The following is an 8795-nucleotide window of genomic DNA, read 5'->3' as shown; positions in this document are numbered from 1 at the left end:
TATTATTTATTTTTTTAAAAGTACATCACTGGTTTTTGATACAATGTTCAATGATTCATTAGTTGAGTAGAACACCCAGTGCTCATCATATCATGTGTCCTCTTTAATGCCCATCAGCCAGTTACCCCATCCCCCCACCCACCTCCCTTTCTACAACCCTCAGTTTGTTTCCTAGAGTCGAGAGTCTCATACGGGGGCACCTGGGTGGCTCAGTGGGTTAAAGCCTCTGCTTTCGGCTCAGGTCGTGATCCTAGGGCCCTGGGATCAAGCCCCGCATCAGGCTCTATGATCAGTGGGGAGCCTGCTTCCTCCTCTCTCTCTGCCTGTCTCTCTGCCTACTTGTGATCTGTCTGTCAAATAAATAAATAAAAATCTTAAAAAAAAAAAAAAAAGAGTCTCATACGTTTTGTCTCCCTCTCTGATTTCTTCTCATTCAGTTTTCGCCTTCTACCCCTATTGTCCTCCGTACTATTCCTTATGTTCCGTATATGAGTGAAACCATATGATAATTGTGTTTCCCTGATTGACTTATTTCATTTAGCATAATACCCCCTGGTTCCATCCACGTTGATGTAAATGGTAGATATTCATCCTTTTTCGTTTTCTAGATGAGGAGTCGGCAAACCGTTTATGTAAAAGGCTAAGTAGGAAATATTTTAGGCTGGCAGGACATATGGTCTCTGTTGTGACTACCCAGCTCTGCCACTGAAACAAAAAGCAGCCACAGCCAACAGGTGACCACGTGGGTACAGTTGTGTTCCAATGAAGCTTTATTTACAAAAACAGGGGGCCACGGGCTGTAATTGGCCGGCCCCTTATCTAGACCGGTCAGATTTTGTCATTCTGCAATTATCTATGAAATGTTACATCAAAATGTTGAATTTGATTGTTTTTCCAACCATTGGTTTTGTTGGATAAAATATCATTTATTATACGTTATTGTCAAATAATAACCTTACAGTTAAGTTGCCCTTGCTGTTTTTTTTTTCCCCCTGAGACTCTTTCCTGCAAACATTCATTTGGATTTATTGAACAACTGCTGAGTGACAAGCAGAATTCTTGGCACTAGGGAAATAACTTAAAGACACAAAGTATCTTCTTCTGGGACATGGTAACCTATTAGTGTGACTATAATAAACAAAACACATGTGAGTGTCATGCAGCTGGTGTGGACATTTGGCAAAGGGAAATGGGGCTTGGAAAGGAGGTGGGGTAGGGACACCCGGGTGGCTCAGTCTGTTAAGCATCTCAGATTATGATCTCAGGGTCATGAGATCGAACCCTGCCTCATCCTCTCCACGGGGTATGGAATCTGCTTAGGATTTTCTCTCTCCCTCTGCCCTCCCCCAACTCTCACTTGCCTGTGCGTGTTCGCTCTCAAAATAGATAAATAGTCTTAAACACACATACACACACCCCAAACATAAAAGGAGGTGTGGTAGACAGAATAATGTACCTTTGACCAAGGCAGCCTATGTCCTGATCCCAAGAACCTGGGAATAATTTACCTTATATGCAAAAGGGACTCTGCAGGTGTGATTAATTTAAAGACCTTGAAATGAACTTACACTCGATTTAGCCAGGTGGACCCAATGTCATCAGAAAGGTCCTAATGAGGGAAAGAAGGAGGTGGGAGGGTCTGTGAAGGGGAGGGAAGCAGGGGTCAGAGTGATTTGAGGGAGAGGTCATGAACCAGGAATTGCCAGCTGTTTCCAGAAAACAGGCAAAGCAAGGAAACAAAGTATCTCCAGAAGAAGACTCTAGAAGAAGCACAGTCCTGTTGACACCTTGATTTTAGGACTTCTGACCCACAGAACTGTTAAAATGATGTTTGGCGTGCGGTAAGTCACTGAACATACTGTAATTTGTTACAGCAGCAACAGGACGCTTACCGGGGGAAGAGTTCCTTCCTCTCAGGTGGGGTGAGACACAGAAAAGGATCTTGGCGAGGTGGTTCCTGCACTGGCTTTTGAAAGATCACTTTAGTGTTCTGGAGGCAGGAGAGGGATGGGGAAGGAAAGTCTGCAAAAGGAGCGTTGGAGGTACAAAGAGTTGTTGTGTCTAGGTAATGTGGGGAGATTTGCGAACTCACTGGCTAATGTAACACAAGGTTCTGATCAAGCAGGGCTGTGGAGAAAGAACGAGGTAGGCTGTGTGTGAAGAGGCAGGGGACGTATTTGTAAGCTGCTGTGGTGGTAAAGTGATAGGGCCTTCTCTCATGGGCCCCAAAGTGCTCAATGTCATGGCTGCAGTGAAGGGGACCACCCTAGCCTGTCGGCTCACAGTTGCTGAAATTCAGTAGCTGGAGGCTGTGCTATGACCCTCCGTCTTCCCAATCCGGCCACCCTTCAAGGGCAGCTTGCCGCAGCAAGGATGGAGAGAGATGTTGCAAAAAGTGTATTCTGATCTTAGTGCTGATTTATTGACTAAACTCTTTTGGACCCAAAACTAAACTCTTGGAGTCTACTCTAAAAGAGGAGAGAGCTAAGGGAGCTCTCACAGTCTGAACTACACTATGACTTTATTCAAAGCAGATCTCTGACCCTTAAGCCATAAAGGCAAAAATGGGGCTGATGTTTTTAATCGAGCACTAGGTATTTACTAAATCTGTGTGCATGTGGGACGCATTCTGCCATAAAAAGGCAACCCCAAATTTTGGTTATGTGTGTAGAAGTAGGTTTGTTTCCAGAAAGATATACCTCTCTGATCATTGGTTATTTCTGTCCATCATTAAAAAAAAATGAGGTAAAGTCTAATTGATCATTTGAGAAATGACTTTTCTGTGATTATACTATTTAAGATATGAAAGGGGATTTGAACTTCAGCAATTCCTACCAGGTACGTGGTCCCAGGACAACATTTTCAAGTGGGAACAGCTCTGACTTACACATATATAGTAACATACGAAGGGAAAGAAAAAGAAAATTCATTAGTGTTTCACTTGGACAGATGCTAGGTTTTCCTTTAAAAAGTGGAGGGGGCACCTGGGTGGCTCAGTGGGTTAAAGCCTCTGCCTTCGGCTCAGGTCATGATCCCAGGGTCCTGGGATCGAGCCCCACATCGGGCTTTCAGCTCAGCAGGGAGCCTGCTTCTCCCTCTCTCTCTGCCTGCCTCTCTGCCTACTTGTGATCTCTGTCTGTCAAATAAATAAATAAATAAAATTTAGGGGAAAAAAAAAAAGCAGAGTTACATTTCCCAAAGCTTAATAAAGTTCCAGTGTGCTGTATTTGAGTGTAAACGACCTGAAGGTGAATATCCTATCTATTCTTCTTTGTTCTTTCACAGTTCCTAATACAGCATCTTACACAGTCTAGGTGTTTGATGGTGAGGGAATGAATGAATGAATGAATGAAGAAATAAATTAAGGGTAAATGAATGGTGGAGCACCTGTCTCAGTCGGTGGAGCACGTGAATCTTGATCTCAGGGTTGAGTCTGAGCCCAGTACTGGGTATGGTGATTACTTAGAAATCTTAAAAAATAATAATAATAAATGAATGGGTGGATTTTTGTGCTTTGTGTTGGTAGAGTTGGAATGGAGAAAAGAGCAGAAATTATGACAGCGTTTTGGCCCTGTGGCTTTTTTATCTTTTCTAGACTGTTTTATTGAATTGGGTTTCTTTTTTCCTCCTGCTTAGTCCCTTATAAGAATGCAACTCTCTTTTCTAGGGACTGGTGAAAAAAAAAATCACGAGGTTCATACCAGGTTCACAGGACTTAAACAGGAATTCAAACCAACTCTAGGAAACCATTGAAATTCTGATCTTTCCCCATCCGTGTCTGTGCTGTATGAGAGGGTATCATATTGGTGCACTTTTAATAAGATTCAGTCATTCTGATAAATATAAATTATTTATCACTTACTTCCCATTTTATGGCCTTGATGGTATTTAGAATTATATTACCCGGCATCATAATGCTCCCTTTTCCACTTCCCACAGTACTGAGCCCCTTTGCTAAAGGGACAAGTTGGCAAATGCAGCATAAGAGTGACAGCCTTTCCAACAGATAGATGACATGATTGTATAATTTAATCCCAGCCACTTACTGCATAGAAGCCTTTATGAAGGAGAGAATCGCATTAGCCATTTCTCTGCTTCAAGGATATAAGCAAAGGGACATTAATCTTCTATGATTGAGGTATTGGTTTGATGGCTTGGCAAGCTTGCAGCACCCATCCCCAAGAGTGGAGTACATAGCATGAGCTATGGGGGTTGTTCGTCTCCCATAACAGCTTGATGAGGAGCCCTCAGGTAGTTCAAATCAGAGACTGTCTGGGAAGAGGTGCTCTGGCAGATAGCTGAGCATCTAATTAGGGGGAGAGAAATAGGAGTGCACGAGGAGACTGAAGATCAATGTATGCATTGCTTGCCAAGCTTATCAACTCCAACACCCTCCCGGTTGACCTCCAGAGCCCAACTCCATTCCTGGAGGTGAACAGCATTGAGCAGGAAACCGGAAATAAAAGCAGAGATAAAGGAAAAACGTTTATCTGTTTTTGTATGATTCAGAACTCGAGCATTCTCTGCCAGATGCCTGTGGGCAAGGAAGGGATGGTCCACTTTAGAAGATACAAGTATAAACTGATGCAATACTGGAGTTGAGATTTGGCAAGGTGAAGTTTTCCTAAACTTCACATTAAGCAGGGCTGGTGTTCAAGGTCATCTCATCAGAGATGGGAAACAGCACCTGTGTGAGTTAAACAGCTGAATATGTGATTCAGGTGGGCAGTCTGGTCTCGGGAACATCAAAGTTGTACACACCGACAGCACCAACAATAAATTAATTGGAAAGGAGGTTCTGGCCAAAAGACAAGAAAAATGAAGTAATCAATATGTCAAGGGAAAGTTGTTTGTAGTGATGGATGTAACATCTGGTAGGTGGTGACCTCCTGTGAAGGAGTCAATATTGATAGACTTAGATGGTCACTTGGGGATGTTTAAAAGGGGGCTGGGGCCAGAAAATGTTCTTTCTACATGGATAGCCTGTAATGCTTCGGAGAAGCCAGTGAAATCTTAATATGGAGTGATTTCATGGATAGGCAATCTTGGGATTTATTTAGACTGAAAAGTATTCATTCAAATACGTCCTTCTTGGCACAGTTATGCTTCCTTTTCACTCCCCATGTACCCTTTCACTTTTTTCTGTGTTCTCATAGCGTGGAAATTGCCAAAACTCCTCTCATAATTGTCTCCTGGCAGAATATATGCTCTATGAGGGCATAGAGTGGGATTGGGTTTTTGTCTCCCCTGTTGTATCCCCAGTGCCTAGAACAGCATTTGGCACAGATATGTGCTCCAAACACATTCACTGAGGGTCCGTGTTCCCTTTTGGTTTTCCCGCTCTGCTCGTGGTTGATTTCTGCACATTCTTTTGCTTCATCTTGCTGCTAGAACTCTGGGCTAGCTAAATAGAACAAGTCACAGAAAACTTTCTTTGGAGTTGAAAGCATTTCTGATTTTTCACTCCCCTTTCCCAACAATCTCAGTAGAGAGAATCTATTTTGTAGTGATTCTGACTATGACATTACTTAGTGTTTGATGACCTTCATGTTGGGGAGCTCACTTCCATTCTCCGTGGTATTTTTGGAGCTATTTAACTGTTTCATTGTCTTACAGTTCACTTGATACACCTTCTTACAGTTATCACATACTTAGCGTTTTGCCTAGCACCGCCAGTGTAAGTCTATAGATAATCTATTATTTGAAGAAAGACAAATCCTTCCCCCCAGCCTCCCCTAAATATCACAGGGAATCTATGTTAGTTTGTAGATTCACCATGCTAACAATCCCCTTTTGAATATATGGTAATTTGAGAATGTCTTCTCTTAAAATGTCATGCTCAGAAATGCCTCTGTTCCAAACAATATATTCAGTTTGACCAGCACAGAATGGAGTAGAACTATTCTCTTCCAAAAATTGAAAAAAAAAAAATATATATCTATATATGGGTAAGAGTAGTAGGAACAGTATTAAACAGTATTTTATTGTTGGTTCAAATAAAACTTGTATCAATGTTACCTTCCTGAAACAGTTTTGATTTTTTCTTTTCACTCATGCTTCCATAGCCTTTATGATCTTTTTTGTTCTTGATCCTCATTCCAACCTGTTGTTTGGATTACTTTGTAGCTTGATCATTATCCTGTTCTGAGCATTCGTTCCTCCATATTTTGCATAATCTGCATATTTGTAAGCGTGCTTGCTAAATTTCCATCCAAGTTAATAATAACAGGGTTGACCAGGAAAGAGCCAGAGAGCAAGCATTTTGTCTTTCCGGTGGAAACTTTGAAGCTTTCAGTGGCTGCTAATCCACCTTCTTCAGGAGAATTGTATCCCTCTGTGTGGTCGATTTCAGCTAGCATTCAATTTCAGCTAGCATTAAACTACCTTATATGCTAGCCCATTTCAGCTAGCATTAAACTACCTTATCCCCAGATATATAAAGAGACACCTGATCTTGCTGAAATCGTGATAAAAGTGACATATGTGTGTGAACAGCATGCTTTTTATCTATAATCGTAGTAGACCTATCAAGTAAGAAAATGTACAAATCAGATCTTACCTCTAAGTGTAGAAAGGAAGGATTGTAGGAAAATTGTCTTCTGAGCCAGGCAGAAACATACGTGGAATCCTGAGAGATACCCAATCAGTTGTTTCAGGTTCAATTATAACTAGGGGTTCTTAAACTAATTGGAATTCAGAATCACCTGGGTGGGGGGTAGAATCCTGGACCCTACCTCCGGATGTCCTGATTCATTGGACTGGCGTGGGGTGGAGGAAATTGTGTTTTCATTGGGGTTCCTTAGGTGTATCTACTGTAGTTGGATGACAAGCTGTATTTGGACAAAGCGTGTCTATGAAGACCATGGAACACGTCCATCTTGCTCTTGTTGATTATCTCCCCCATACTCTTCAGGAGCCCACCCCTTGAGAAGCTTGCAGATGACATCCTTTGCTCTTGACTTTTGCACTTCTTTTTTGATGTTTAAGTTGACCTGTCCTGTGATGCATTTGTTTATAGAGCCTCACTTTCTAATATACCAAATATGGTTACACATTTAATATTAAGATTGAAACCAAATGTGTTGCATTTGCTTGGTTCATGTATCTCACCAGGCTTCAATGTGGCATATTTTAAGAAGTGGCTAACCTTTGTAGAACCTGCCAACAATACCACTTTGCATTTCTCTGCACTTATTTAATGCCAGCTCCAAGTATATGGCCTGTGGGTCTGGTGAGAATAATACCATTTATTGGACAATTGCTATGGGCCAGTTACCTTTTATTTATTACTTATTTATTATGTTTAGTCATTATACAAAGGTAGGTCCAAGATTTGTGGGGCCTAGAGTTGAGAAGTTCTCTTTAGGGAAAGAAATAACAAGTCCAAATACAGTATTGAATATGGAGCCTCGAACAGACCCATGTGAGTGAGCAGCCCTGAAGATGAAGCTTCTTCAGCTCCACTGCAAATTGAGGGTCTCCAACAATGCTAAGAGATAGATGTATATAACTCATGGCACAATTGAGGAAACTGAGACTCAGCTAGTTTGAACACCTTGCCACGGATCACCCAGCCAACTATAGAAGAACTGGGATTTGAACCCAGACCCACCTCACTCTGAAGGTTTTAACCCCCAGGTAACAATGGATCTCTTCCCATGAAAGATGCCCATGGCTGCAAGTTGCTATTGGTTTTGGCGGCAACTTCTTTTTGGATGTCCCTGAATTGAGGATGAAGAAGAGGAAGGAACTTGAAGTGAGAAAGGACATTTGGTTGATTTAAAAGAAAGTTATGTCTTTGATGAGATTCTTAAATGGGTATGTTCTGCCTCAGTCCCTTTTATCAATTTCCCAAAGATTCACTACATTTATGAGTCCAAGGATTTAAAAACTTTTTTTTTACACTTTATGTTCATGAAATAGCAAAAAGAACGGAAATAGAAATCTATTATTTAAGGATATTTAACACAAAGTCTGGAAGAAAAGATTGCTAATGAATAGGAACAAGAGGTAACTCATATTTTTTTGAGAAACTTTTCCATGCTGAGCATGTAATCCTTACCATGAACCCAGAGGATAAACACACAGATCTCAGTTTCTTCAATGATTGAGGGAATTGAGACTGAAAGATTAAGAAAATAGTTTAAATCTATACTACTATCACAGCAAAGAAGAGGTTATTTATTTTAAATGGCAGCAGTTTAAAATAAAATTTCTACAAAACACCATGTCAAATGCGTACTCATTTTAATACAAATTAACACAAGATAGTGGTTTTGGGAAAAAGAAAAAAAAGATGAATTTTATTTTCAGAGATAAAATGTGATTTATCCTATATGGTACAGCATGGTTGAGATTCTTTAATTGCAGTCTATTTCAGGGGTTAGTTAAAACGAGTGTGAAGGACCTATTAACACCCAGTACAAAAATATGACAGAAAAGTAAAAGAATAGACAATTCCACTTTCTAATTGTGAAATCATTTGTGTTTGGGTTCAGTGTGCTTTCCAGTAAGCTCATTAACGTCCTGGAAGGGACCAAGTCTCCCGCCACCACGGATCGACCACAGTTCTCCCTGAGACGCGTTCTTACTGCTAGTCCACGTCTTTCTGTCGTAAGGGGCTCCGTGTCAGCCTCTGACCTTCCAAGGGTGGGAACTTTCCATGAGGGCTTAGAAAATATTCCCCCCACCCCCGATTATCTATAGAGAACTGTCCCTGGATTGTTCTCAGTGCGAAAAGTAACACTTGTGAGTACATCCTCTGAAGGCCTTTTGAATGTGTAGAGTAATAAGAA

This window comes from Neovison vison, chromosome 12, assembly GCF_020171115.1.
Source record: "Neovison vison isolate M4711 chromosome 12, ASM_NN_V1, whole genome shotgun sequence".
NCBI lineage: Eukaryota > Metazoa > Chordata > Mammalia > Carnivora > Mustelidae > Neogale > Neogale vison.
This window is presented reverse-complemented; position numbering follows the sequence as displayed.